This window comes from Phragmites australis, chromosome 8 (genome assembly GCF_958298935.1).
Source record: "Phragmites australis chromosome 8, lpPhrAust1.1, whole genome shotgun sequence".
NCBI classification, from domain to species: domain Eukaryota; kingdom Viridiplantae; phylum Streptophyta; class Magnoliopsida; order Poales; family Poaceae; genus Phragmites; species Phragmites australis.
In genome coordinates this window covers 13,679,159-13,694,466 of record NC_084928.1, presented here as the reverse complement: position 1 = coordinate 13,694,466, position 15,308 = coordinate 13,679,159, and positions in this window count along the sequence as shown.

Here is a 15,308-nt window from a genome sequence, read left to right as displayed (position 1 = left end):
AAAAGCGTACGTACAAGAAGGCGGTATCTGCATGGGTGACAGCATGGGCTGTGCTATTGGATCAATGCATATTTGCACAATGGCATGTGAAAGTTCAATTCTGCCATTTGAATGTTGAGATTTGGAGTTTGAAGTCAGAAATCTGAAGTAGCAGTAGTTCAATTCTCAGTTGAAACCCCCTATTTATTTGTTCTGCAGTGACAGGTGGGCGCTAGGCACAATGAATGGGTAATGGCTTTTGGTGTAGGAAAAAAATCACGGAGAACACGACAGAAAGCCACAGAAGACAACGGTAGTTTTATGGATTTTTTATGTTTTCTTTTTAGATGGAAAGAGATTCCATTAACTTAAGGCCAAATCAACGGCCACTGGATCGATGACATTAGTGAGTACAATCTCAAGCAAGAGTAACACACCCCAGACTCGAGGCACGCATAAACACTAGCAAATATGTGATGTCCCAAACACTAAAAACACCGGTGAAATTCTACGACTATAGATACAATATTCAAAGAACACATTGGTAACAAACTGAAACATCAGAGCATACGGCGTTCTAAAAGGCAAGTTGCCACCATCAATATTTTGGAATACACTGCTAGATCAATATACAAGAAGATAAACTGAAACGGCTTGCTGCTCCTTGCCCACGCTCTCATGCTCGTGTTTGCCCTGCCCTCGTCCTCTTGCCTCTCTCCTTCCACCACCACCCTCCGCCCAACATGGAGCTCTCTTCCTTGAAGCCGGAAGTGCGTGATGGGGGATCGTCCGATGGTGCTGCCTGTGGACTGGGATCTCTCGCGGGGAAAGAAGTTCCAAGCTGAGGTCCTCGTTCGCTTTGGCTCGTCAGTACACCACCCTTCTTCCTCTCCCCATGGGCAGCTTTTTCTTCCTTGCGGTTTTTGGAAGAAGCACTTTTCGTCTCACTAGCTCCTCAGTGAGTTTGGCTCTTTACTCTGTGCTAGGGGGAGCTCCGGCGGGTTTTCAAGTCTACCCAGAATTGGAGCGGCACTTCCGTTTCTCGGTTGCTTCTAAGCAAGTTGGTTTCTTCATCTATTCTCTGAAGCATATCACCACTGATTCATTTGATGTTTACTTCCATCTCTGGAGAGATGGGGTCCCAATTGGATTAGTGAAAAAGCTCTTTGGGTTGAAGAAGGAGATCAATGGACACTAATACCAGAAAAAAGAACTCCCAAAACGCTCTCTTCTCCCAAAAGAGTTTCTTTTGCTACTTCGTTAGCTCAATCTTCCCCGGCCAAGAAATTTTCTCCCGCTTCCGCCAATTTGTCCACAAAAATTGGGAGTTTTTCTGCCCGGTGGCTCCCCCTAGTCTCGGTGTCCAGCGGTCCATTCGTGGGAAAGTTCTTCATGCTTCAATTTTCAAATCTGATCCCTACTGGGAAGGTCTTTGCTCGTCTTAGGAAAGACCTCTCCTCTCCCTCTACTGCCTCTGTCCAGCGGACCCCACTCCCTCAATAGTCTAGTATGAGGGTGACTGGCCACACAAAGGCTACCTCGATAAGGTCCACTTGTGCCCCAAAAGATTTCAGGCTTCATTTAGAGAGATCTCCTACTGGTTTGCTCCTTTCCCAGATAAGAAGGTTGGTTGCCCAATATTCTTCCTTGGAAATTGTTAAGAGCCCTAAGGGGAGGGTTGCCGAGACTCTTCCTTGCAGTAGTGAACCCAATGATTCCCTGCTAAATATCGATAAGTGTTTCAGTTGCCTGAGTTGGGGGGGCCATCAGATAATTGAGTGTGTGGGTGACATTAGGTGCAAAGGATGTTTTGCCTATGGGCACAAAGTGAGGGCATGTTTCAAGAGGAGGAATCACCAGAGACTTAGATGGAGAATTAAAGGCCCATTAGTGATTGTGCCCTTGGACCCTAAATCGATGGACGCTTGTGCTTCTAGCATTTGCCCTCAAATAAAACGGGATGAGCAATTGCTACAACACCTACAAAAAAGAAAAAGAAAAAACCACTCCTCTCGCCACAGGCTCCAACTGCTTCGCCTCCCTATAATCCTCATCTGCTCGTCCTTCGTGAAAGCTTGTCTCTGCCTCTTGTCCCAATGGCGAGCTTTGCTATCGACCCTCTCTGCTTTGTCCCACTAGAGATGGTGGTGGAAGACGGTGGTCCTAATTGCATCCAGAGAGTGAAGGTTGCTTTGGCTAGAAACCTTATCAAGGTCAATGAGGAGTTTGTGATTGTGGTGGATGAGGATGAAGCGATGCACCCAGATGAGTACAATCGTTTCATCCACTAGGTGACATAATATATCCAGGACAAGCTTGACGTAATATATTCAGGACAAGCTATCTCCAGGTGCTCTACTCTTGTCCCCATCTCTTTGGGATCCGCTTGTATCAACTCTTGGACACTTTTTAGCGGGATAGGATTTTCAATGGCAATGTGCACAACATCAATGGGTTTGCGGTTAGATTTGTTGCTCATGATAAGTCCAAGAACTATCACAATGCTCCTTTCTCTAGAATATGCTGGTTTATGTTCTTGGGGTATCCGATAGACTACATCTATAGAGTTTGCCTGCACTCCAACACCTGAAGCAAAGCTTACATGTTGGTAAAGTGTCTATTTGATGATACCACCTCAGTGCCACACAATTTGATCCTTCACCGAGGCTTCGAGATGGGGGGACCTGCTAAGTCTTGGACTTCCCTTGTGCACATTTTGAACAATGAATTTTTGGGCATTCTCCCCTAAGATGAGGATGAGGCCTCCTGGGCAATGACAATCCTAATCCTTTCCATGGTATTGTCCATCCAGGAGAGCTTGAAGAGGTCGAAGACCAAGCGGACCATCAATTAGCCTAGCAGCAAGTTGACTCAACCTAGGACATTGCAGCAGAAGAGTTTGGAGTGCAGAAATGGCCGGCCTGGACCCAGAACAATGGGGTAGTTCTGTCAGTCCCCCATCATCCTCTTCATTCCCAACTGGAATAGTCTCATTCGTCATGACATGATTCAGGAGTGTCCAACTTGTCATCTGTTGGAAATCAGGTGTCCCTACAGGGTATGGGTCCTACAATCCATTTCCTGGTTCAAGATCAACCAAACCTCTCCTTTGTCAACTCAGATTGAATCAGGCCATTCATATCGATTACTCTGTAGTTTCTTTTTGGATCAGCCTTCCCCCAAGCTCAAGCTGCGACATTATGGAACCAAACATTTGCAAGCCTCCCTCCCCTTAATTTCTCTTTCTAGCTCTCAGTTAACCCCGGGCTAGTTTTCAAGATCAAGATCTAAGCTGGAAATCAGCATTGACAAGACGGTAGTCTCGGGAGGGGAGGTCATATGTTCACTGAGGTTGTGGTTTAGGACTCGGTGAACAACAAGGGAAACTCAACTTGGGACAAATACACTTTCATCAAAGCGAACATAATCATCAAGCACACCTACAAGAGAAGGAAGGAAGTGGGAGAGGCCCTTCTACCAAGGAAAACTAGATTCGATGATCATTCATCCACGACTGATAGAATCCTTTATTTAGTTCATGGACCTGGGTAGGAGCAAGTGCATCAGAGTCCAGGCCACACCATGGAGGAAGCTATGCTTATGACAAGGAACTTGAGGAGGAGAAAGAGATTGGAATCATGCCTGCAAGGCCACAAAAGTTCAATTGTCAGTTCGGTCATACCCAAGAAAAAAAGAAGTCTAAGTACACCATCAGCCCCTAAGGTTCCCATAGCTATAGAGGGTAAGAATTCCAATTCAGTCATTACCTTTGCCCCTCTCAAATTTCCCAGCCTAGATGAGCTAAATAACTTGGACATACCTTACCCTAAAATCCCTACCTATATTACACAGCTTGAGGAGGTGGAGCGATGCAGGATACGCCCTGAGGACATATCAATGGAGTTGTTGTTGGTGCCAAGCTGTGAGCAGAGGCTTCTGCAGAATGACAACTCCATGATCATCCATGACAAGAACTGATGATGCCCCAAGTCCTTTTGACTGTTAAGGAAAACTTTGGTTCAGAGGTGTTTGTCTTCCCTCCTTTTGTAATAGCAATTAGTATGGCCAGGTACTAATGTCTAACTTTGGGCTCTACTGGTGGGCCCTTTGTGACTGCTTGTAACAACTTAAAGTCTATTTGTCAAACTTTTCTGTATGTCATCTGTTCATCCTACGCTTCTTTTTGTTGCATCATTTCCTTTTTTTCCTCCCTACCCCGCTCCCCGAGTAGTGATTACTTGCATCCCAGAGTCTCCCCCGTTACTGTGCCGGGCACCACCTTGGTCCTCCTAAGAGCTTCCATCCTCTATTCCTTTTCTAACAATAGGCTTCCCCTTGTCTGGATACCTCGGGCTTGTCTTCTTGCTAAAGTTGTATTCAAAGTTTATATTATGTTGGCTTTTTGGTGGTTCTTGTGGCTTCTTTGTGCTCTTTCTATGATGCTGAACACTCCCTACGATATAAACTACCATGAGGCTAGTTGCTTGGTTTACACTTCTTGCGTTTTCAACTCGAGAAGACCCAAGTGGCAGATTTTTCTTAGTTACAATGATGGGTAACCCCAACAGGAATTGGAATGTGCTGAATTGGAACATCAGGGGTCTTAATAATGGAGACAAATGGAGGGAAGTTACAATGAAAATTGAATAGAATTCTTGTGCTATTTTTTGTCTCCAAGAAACTAAGGAAGATGTGATTGATAGCGCCTTCATGAAAAAATAACCCCAAAACACTTCAATAAATTTGTGTTTGCTGCTGTGGAGGGAACTTCAGGGGGTAATCTAGTGGGTTGGAATGGCTCGCCCTTCTCTGGTTATGTGGACTTTGTGTCATATTTTGCGATTACCACTACCTTCTGTCTTTTCAATGGAGAGAACTAGAAGCTGACAGTGGTTTACGGTCCTTGCTCTGGGGAACAAAAAGGATATTTTTATCCAATGGTTATATAATTTAGAGATTCATGTGAATGATAATTGGATGTTTATTGGGGTTTTCAACCTCTATCGGTCCTCCTCGGATAGGAATATACCAGGAGATAACTTAAATGACATGTTCATATTTAATGAGATCATCAGTAAGTTGGGCTTGATTGAGATCCCTCTAAAGGGTAGGAACTATACTTGGAGTAATCCAGTGAATATAAATGACTACGGACTCATTTCTCTTTTAAATGTGGCTCTCAAGGTGCTGACCAAACTTTTGGCCAATAGGCTACAATTGAAAATTCTAGAAATTATCCAAAAAAACCAATATGGCTTCATCAAGACCTGATCCATTCAAGACTACCTTGACTGGGCCTTTGAATACATACACCAGTGTCATCAATCCAAGAGATAAGTTATCATTCTGAAGCTTGACTTTGAAAAAGCTTTTGACCTTGTGGATCACCAAGCAATCATGAAAGTGATGAAGCATTTGAGTTTCAGTGAGAAACGGAATGGCTGGGTTCAAATGATTCTTAGCTTAGGTCCTCTTTTGTCTTTCTCAATGGTGTGCCAGGAAGCAAATTCCAATGCAGAAGAGAGATTATACAAGGAGACCCCCTATTTCCCTTATTGTTTGTGGTTGTGGCTAATCTGCTCCAATGTATAGTTAATAAAGCTAAAGAGTTGGGTCTGCTTAGCTCTCAACCCAATGTATATTGACAACACCATTTTAATTATGAAAGGTTCTCGGCAAGAGTTGTTTTGCCTTGAAGGCCTTCTATAGAGATTCTCTCAAGCGATAGGTTTGAAGGTGAATTATGCTAAGTCATGCCTTGTTCTAATAAACATGACACCTGACCAGGCAAATCGTTTAGCTAGAGTATTTGGATGCAAAGTGAGAACATTTCCTTTTACTTATTTGAGCCTCCCCATGGGGACTACAAGGCTGAAAGTGTAACACTTCACCCCAACGATGAACGAGATTGAGAGAAGAATCATTTCCACATCCTCACTTTTGGGACTCACTGGTAGACTAACATTGGTCAACTTAGCACTTTCCTCCCTACCTGCAAATGCCATGTTACCTTTAAACTTCCAAAAAATGTGATCAACTACATTGATAGAGCAACGTGTCATTGTCTGTGGAGTGGAGCTGAGGGAGACGCTAGAGGGAAATCCCTTGTCTCTTGGAATCAGGCATGTCTCCCAAAGAGCTTAGGAGGTCTGGGTGTGCTAAATCTTCAAATACAGAATGAGGCTCTTCTAGTGTAGCACCTCACAAGTTTTACAACAAATTGGATGTGTTGTGGGTTCATCTGTTATGGAACATGCATTAAGCCGATGGTAGGCTCCCCTACATGTCTTCTCTCAGGGGCTCTTTCTTGTGGAGAGATATCATGAAATTCATTTATCACCACCTAGGAATAGCTTCAGGCAGTCCAAGGGATGGCACTACCATTCCACTTTGGCATGACATTTGGAATGGTTGTTTCCTTAAATTGGTTGTTTCCTTAAATTGCAACTACCTAGATTATATTCCTTCGCTAAGCACACCAACATCTCCATTGCTCAATATAGGGAAGACACAACTCCATAGTTTCATTTTCACACATTTTATCTATCCAGGCTTTGGAGGAACTTCGCATTTTACATGAGAAGATTGATGCTATTCAGAACAACAACATCAATGATTCATGGATCTACTGTTGGGGTAATTCTAACTATCACTCTATGAAGTTCTATGCTGTGCCTTTCAAGATCATTGTGCCTCCAACGCCATCCTTTGGATTTGGAAGTCTAAATGCTCCAAAACATTGAACAATATAAATACAAGTAATCTTCTTAGAAGGAAGAATATGACAATAGAGAATGAAGAATACAATTGTGTTCTTTGCAATCATAATGAGGAAGAAACTAGTTTACACTTGTTCTTCAACTATCCCTTTAGTTTGAGGTGTTGGATCTATATTGGCATTGCCTGGGACCTTTCTAGGAATTTCAATAGCATGCTACAGGAAGCAAAGAGTGCTTGGCATCACCCCTTCTTCATGGAAATTTTCATAATTGTGTCATGGGAAATTTTGAAGCAAAGGAACGCTAAAATTTATCAGTGTTTGGTGCCAAGCTTCAATAGTTGGAAGTCAAACTTTCTTGACTCAGTCAATCTCCAGCTAAATAGAATGAACTCCACCTTGGTTGCTTTGATCCCAACCTGGCTTTCCTCTCTTGTATAGTGCTCTCTCCGTTCTTAGCTCCCTGTGTGTTCTTGTTTCCCCAGTTTCTAGGATCTATACAGTTTTTTAGCTTTTTTGCTATATATATTAATAAATACAACAATGGGGGCTTCCCTCACTGCAATCTTTCAAAAAAATATTTTGGAATACAAAATATTTCAAAATTTAACTTTGCAATATATAGTCGCAAGGTGTGTGTGTGTGTGTGTATATATATATATTCCAATATGTGAAGCGCCTTCTCTTTCCGGTTAGCTTTGTGTACTTCACTCCTGACCACATTGAACTTCATGATGGTTGTCTCTTTGTTTATGCCTAGATTTTTAAAGCCTACCTTAGTGTAATTGGAGAACTATAGGGTGTGTTTGGTTGTTCAAATTTGTCCCAGTATGGCTCGGTAGATGCGTATAATCTCAGAGAGAAGCGTGTTTGGTTGCCCGCATCCACTGTTCCAGTCTGGCCCAACGGATGCAAATATACACTTTCATCTTGGCCTGATTCGATCTTTACTCCATAGCCTAGATCGACGGATGCAACCTCCTACATCTGCTCATGTAGGGGGGGGGGCACTTATCAGTGTCACAAAATCATTTTCATGCTAGCAACCAATCACAATCTCAACTCTTGCATCCGCTCATGCGGCGTCAGATTCATTCAACCAAACAGAAACTTAGCTCAACATGTCCAAACAGATACAACCAACCAAATATTTTTTTTCAACAAATATGACTTCACTCAGTCTGCTTTCCCTCGACTTGCATATATGATGCAGTTGTACGAAACCTCATCCGAAGATCCAAACACACCCATAATTATTGTTGGACAAGCTTTTGAAAAAAGGGCCACCAAATGAGGGTAAGGAGCAGTCACCACTAAAGTTGGAAGATTTTCATCTGCCTCTTTTGAATGGAGTGTCAAGTAAAAAAATCACTATTCAGATGGGTAAATTAGTTACCCATCACTTATGTGTGAACATTAGTGACAGGTAACCTTTGGACCCATCACTTATGACATTCTATATAGCTCATGGGAGAACATATAAGTGATGGGTAAAGAATTTACTTGTCACTTATCTAAATACATAATTGACGGGTCATCCATTCACCCGCTACTTATGTCTTTCTCACCAGCACATGGGAGAATACATAAGTGACAGATAACTTCTTTATCCGTCACTTATGTGTAGGTTACCCTGTTGGATTGTCCTGCTTCCTAATTGCATCCTGGAGCGTAGCCAGGATTAGCAGCCATCTTCTCCCTGCAAACAACAGCAAGACATCCAAATCCATATTGACAAACACACTTTATTATAGAATCACAAAGGTTAAAAAGTTTAAACCAATTCATTATAGAATCACAAATGTTATAAAGTTCTGATCAACTCATATTACATAAGATCTACCTCATGACCTAGGGATTCTATAGTAGAACTCGCTGTGTGGGCTGATGACTTCAGACACCATGAACTTGATCCGTCGTCGAATCTCCGAGAGTGCACCATTGTGAAAAAAAGAGCGTCAAATCCCTACATAATTTGACACGTAACTAATGTCATGTTACCATGAAATCAAACTAATTACTGAAATTAGTTATGAATAATCTCACATTGAACTTACATCGAGGGATTTGAGATCCTTCATACGGAGCGTGAGGAGCATGTTTCACACAACATAGAATCTGCAGGTGTTGCCTGGTGGTTGTTGGTGGCACTGCTGAACAAATAATTTAGTGTTAGGTCAAAAGGAAAAAAGCAACATAGAGTATTTGGTAATCTGTTAGGTAGCACTTACCCCGAACCTGGTCTTGTGTGTCAGTCTGCGGTCGTCTTTCGCATTGTAATCAGGTTGAGCTCGAAGGTACTTGTCATAAGCCCTGTATAAAGAGGGATCTATTAGAGAGCATTTGAATGTTATAAAAGTTAAATATGTAAACTACGTTAGGAAGAACTTACACATCGAGGAATCCTTTTACAACACTGTAATCACGCTGTCTAAGTTTGCCTTTTGGTCCTACTGGTCTTGACGAGTCAAGGTAGAACACTAAGGTCCACCTGAGGGAAATAACCAGTAAGATCCAATTGCCCTGGCCAATGGTCCGTAGTGTAGTCGGGGTGAAGTTGGGTAGCCGATATTGTAATGGTCTCAGGGTCAAGAAATGTGATGGACTCTTTGTTCTTCTTTGTTTCTTTCATCAAATGTCTACAGATAAGAACATAGTTAGATTCAAGACTTAGTGATATTAATTAATGACTATCCAGTTTCAAGGGACTTACAATGTGAAGATCCATAATAACAATACGTCCAGGCCATCAAGGTTGAAGAGGTCGTATAAGTCATTGAAACCCACAATGAAGTAGTTGTCGTCATTACTTAATAAGTGTTGTCATTTGTACTGTACAACCGTGGATGTGGCATTGCTGTCTCTAGAAGCCTGCATGTAGTAATTATGCAGGTCGACACATGCTTTTCCCACCTTTGTTAGGCCATCTACCGTCATCATGGACTTCCCATATTGAAATTTCGTGTTGGCATGTGTCCACGTTACTCCAATCTCCGTGGACTTCTTCATCAGTACAATTGCCTTCGACCTCTCTGGAAGGTGTTTCTTAGAGCCTTTCTTCTTGACCTCCTTTTCCTTCTTTTTTGGGCTCTTTGGGGGAGACGTCATTAGAGCTAAAAGCGAGGCTGTTCTTTGGGGGAGATGACATTTGACATTAATATTACAGATTTGACATTAATATTACAAATTCTTCATTAATACTACAAATTTAATATACATAAACTCAAATTTGACATTAATATTACAAATTTATCGCTCAAATTCAAATTCGCCATCATACTTTCTTGATAAGGATACCTTCATTATGGTCGGAGCGTAGGTATGGAGTTTTCTCGGTCGGTGAAAGGCATGTTATGATTGCAGTAGCAAAGTGGGGGGGGGGATTTCATCAAATTGATTGAACTCCTTCTCATCAATGATGTTTGCAACTCCAACAATGCGTCTTTTCCCAACGAGAACCACATGGTGTTTCTTCTTTGTTGTGTTAATCACATAAAAGACTTAGCGAACATCTTTAGCGAGTACAAAAGGTTCGGACTTGTATCCGACATGTTTGAGATCAATGCTAGTGAATCCATACTTGTCATTAGTGACACCATTTGCCCCATGGACCTAATAGCACCGAAATAAGGCTACCTTGAATCCCAAGTAGTTCAGCTCCTAGATCTCCTTTATTTGATCGTAGTATGTGCCTCTTTGCATGTTGTCATAAGCATCTATACGGACACTATTGTTCTAGTATATGCTCTTCTCATCTTGTGCAACTATGTAAAATGGGTATCTGTTTATATCGTACCTTGATATGTCATAATTGTGTATATAGGGCTCGATGCCAGTTTTTTTATTAGAGTACTTGTAGGAGTACTCGATTGTCTGATTCGATCTCGAAACCAAGTCGTGAATCTTTGCATATGTTGCCTCGCAACCCAAGCTTCGTTCCGCCCCAGATTCTCTTCAACTAGCATATTCTCGTGCTCATCAACATATGGGAACACTTCACTAATTTGTTGCAGCGCGAGGAAATGAGCTTGGTCGTATACCTTATGATCAAGAGTTATTGCCATCTTCCCTAGGACCCCTACACATGCGAGCCTCCCCTCATGATGAGACTTAGGCATGCCAATTGGGTTACTTAGGTTAATGTAATTAACAAACCACTCCAATACCTCCTCCGTCACGTAACCCTGCATGATGCATCCCTTAAGAAAGGCTCGATTCCTTACGTACGACTTGAGAATGCCCATATATCTCTCATATGAAAACATGTGATATAGGAACACAGGGCCAAGGTAGTGTATCTCCTTCACAAGGTGAGCAGTGAGATGTACCATGATATCAAAAAAGGATGGTGGGAAATACACCTCAAGAATACATAGTCTTAAAGTGTCTTCTTTCTAGCTCCTTCAGCAAGTCTGGATCGAGCACCTTTTGTTCAATTGCATTGAAGAAAAAACATAGGCTCAGGATAGCCTCGCAAACCTTTATTGGGATGATGTTCCTAATAGCTATTGTAAGTAGTGATGTCATCATCAAATGGCAATCATGGGACTTCATTAAGGCGAAATTCATTTTCAGCTTTTTTTACCAAAACAAGTCTTGCGATGTTGGACGAGTAACCGGAGGGAACTTTCACATTGTGCAAAAACTCGTATAATTCTTTTTTCTCCTTCTTGGAGAGAGTGATAGCTGTTGGGAGTAGGTGTTTTCCTTTATCCATATCACGTGCATGAAGCTCCAGCCTTAAGCCCATTTCTTGAAGGTCAGCTCGTGCGTTCTCATAATCCTTTCCTTTTCCCTTCATTGGAGCAATGTACCGATTAGACTCTTGTGGATATTCTTCTTTACATGCATGTTATCGATAGAGTGACGAACATCTAATTTTTTTCCCAATACTCTAGCTCAAATAGTATTGATTTAGTGTTCTACATTCCTAACTGCTCATCATCCTTGGATGATTGTTTTCGCTTGCCAAGGAAAACATTGATATTCTTAACCTGATTATGGACATCTTCCCCGCTGAAATGCCTCGGATGTAACGCTTTCTCCCTTGTGCTATCGAACTGCTTGTCCATGTTTTGATGTGGGTGTTTTCTGGGAAGGAAACGTCGATGCCGCATCTACACTATTTTCTTTGAGTTGTTCAACCTCAAACTGCATGTGTCATCTAAGCAATGGGGGAAAGGTTCATCTTTTCTTTTGCTCTGACCTGACAAGTTACGAAGTGCTGGCATATTATTGATGGTGACGAACAACATGGCGTGTAAGGTAAAGTACTCTTGCTTGTACTGATCCCAAACCTCAACGCCTTCTAACCAGAGTTTCTTAACATCATTGACTAAAGGCCTGAGGTACACAACGATATCATTGCCAGGTTGTTTCAGTCATGATATCAAGATAAAAAACACAATGTATTTCCGCTAGTTACAAAGCAAGGGCGGAAGGTTGTAGGTCGACAATACAACATGCCAGTTGCTATGTGAGGTACTTATGTTACCGAATGGATTCATGCCATCTGTGCTCATAGCAAACCTAATATTTCTCAATTCTTTAGCGAACTAACCAAATGTGGAATCAACAATTCACCACTGAGTGGAATCCACCGGGTGCCGTATCATTGCGTCATTCTTACGACCCACCTTATGCCAACACACTAATTGGACCTCCTTTCTGTTGGCAAACAAACGCTTGAGACGGGGAATTACAAGAAAATACCACACCACCTTCACAGGAGGCACTTTACTTTTCTTGCCTCCATCCTCGGCACCACCATCATTTCGTTGCTTATATCGATGGGTTCCACAAACGAGACATTGATCCAGCTCCACGTACTCTTCATGAAACAAGATACAATCCTGCCTACATGAATGCATTTTTTCTATTTCCAGTCCTAAAGGATAAATTATCTTCTTTGCATCGTAGACGCCCTCAAGCACCAAGTTCCCCTCCGATAGCAAGTCCCTTAACAGATCTAGCAATGCTTCAAAACTCTTGTCAGTCTAGCCATGGGTTGCCTTCAGCTGTAGAAGCTTTAGGTTCCCAAATATCCATGTGTATTTCTCCTTACAGTTAGGATAAAAGGGTGTCTTGGAATCCTACACAAATTCCTAGAATTTAGCAAACTCACCATTGTTATACTCATCATGTCGCTCGACATCTCACACCATTTGGTCCACATTCTCCACAAAATCCTCGAAATCATTATCATTGAAACCTAATATGTCCTCGTCCCTGAGATCATGATCCATTTCACCGGGTGTAAGTCCTTGATCTACACTGTGGGCATTGAGGCCCCGATCCATCTCTCCCTCGTTAAAGCTTTCCTCACCATGTTTGTTCCAACATGTATAATTGTCTTTAAATCCACACATGATCAAGTGTGCATGGACATTATCTGGTTTCAGGAATTTCTTATCATTCTTGCAATCGCGACATGAACAATACATTACCATTTTACCATGATCTTTCATATCCGCCAAAGCTGCACACATGAAATGCTTCACCCCGTTCAGGTACTCTGTACAAGTTCGGGTCTCAAGATACATCTAACTTCTGTCCGCCATCTACAATTAATATAAAAACATTCATTCTTCATTATTAATTACCTTAATTACGTGATTAGGTATGCGATTAAAAATTCCATACAATTAAACTAGATCTGTGACATCTCATGGTAGATCGAGCAAACCTAGTACCAAATCTAACATAAATACAACTCACTTGTACTAAGATTTTGGATAAAGATGCAAAATGGTTTATTACAACTCAAAGCACAAGAAATCTAACAATTAGGGTTTAGACGAGGAGAGGAAAGGGGGAGATGCAAACCTTCAAAGACCTAATACCAACTCAAACTTCAAATCAACAAGATATTAGATAGTCTCCAGCGGAACAGGAGAAATCATTAGCTACTGTGCATGCAGTACTTTTCAGTAACTATTTGGCGTGCACAATAGCTGGTCAGCTCTTATAACATATCTGAGTAATAAGTGACGAGTTATAAGATTACCCGTCACTTATTACTTGTTATAATTGATGGGTCATATTACGATCCATAACTTATTACTGGTGCAGGGAGACCTGTCACCTATGCCAGGTCATAAGTGATGGGTCGTAACATGACCCGTCACTTATGACTGGTGCAGGGAGACCCGTTATTTATGATCAGGTTATAGGTGACGGATTTAGTCATTACCCGTCACTTATGTCATAGGTAACATGTAATATTATGACCCATCACCTATTATCTATTATCTGTGATGGGTCTATACCTGGTCCCGACCTGAGGCCACATAAATGACAGGTCATATAATGACCCGTCACTAAATTTTGTCTCCTTTGTCTATTTTTCACGTAGTGCAAGTTCTAAAAAGGCTATATCTCAAATCATTAGATTAGGGTTAAATGTTAAGCATCGTACGTAAGGCTTAACGATAACATTAGCATAATTAATTTGCAGTATTGTATCTATAAAGGGGTTTGCATAGTTGGAACTATAGGCACAATGAAACAATGGCTGCTAGAGGTGGGAGATGGAGAAGTAGAGGGTCTACTGGTGTGGGGAGGGCACTGGTGATATGGTGTGGGAAACTGTCTAAATAGTATTCTAATTAACCATTAAGTCAGTCATTTTCTTAATTACAACTATAATGATTAATCAGAATACCATCCCGGTAATCTCAGCATATGTTTTGTGCCCAAGATCTGAACACACGCCTTTCCAACGTATACCATCACAACAAAGCTTAATAAAGAGCAATTAAATAACCTTATATTACAAGTTCTTAAGCATTTACAATTTCTGACAATTTACAACAAAAAAGAACTATGAGGACAATAAATAGATCATCTCCTAGATAAAAGAGAAACTACGCAGCAGAAGACAAAAGCTATGAACAACAAAAGATAGGTGGAGCCATATGCCCTTAGGCTCCACCCCAAAATAACGTCACCCGAGTAGTTTCCTACCCATGCCTGCCACCAACGTTGGCGGGCATGAAGTAGCCAAACACTAGCTCCTCCTCACCGGTAGCACCTAAAATAGTAGCATGAGTACGAAAGTACTCGCAAGACTTAATCCATAATGGGTACATATAAATAATATTACTCCAAGGATCATGCATATGGAGGTTAGCAAGGAAACAACCACATGGTTAAGTAAATTTATGCAAAATGCAATTTCGACTCAAGTGTGTAAGCCCCTACACCTAATCAGCTACACCTTTCTATCCAGAGAGCAATATCATAAACATAATTGTGACGGAACCAACATAAACCTATATATGAATAGAACCATGTCAACCATAACCCAACATACCATACCATATCGTCCTATATTCGTGACTCTACGACTGCTGCAAATGGACAGAAGTATGCTCATAACTAAGAGCATGACAATTCAAATTATTTTTACACCCTGCAGGGGTACTCCTTTACCCACAAGACTTGAGGATCATATGGTTTGTGTTACCACATAGGTCCACACAAGGGGGTACTCATATCAACCTTCCCAAGGAAGCTTCGGCCAATTGGGACATGCGCCTCTAGGTACGGGCATCATCTAGAGCTACTCTTAGAGCATATTAGATACCCCTTACAAGCCTATTATGCTGAC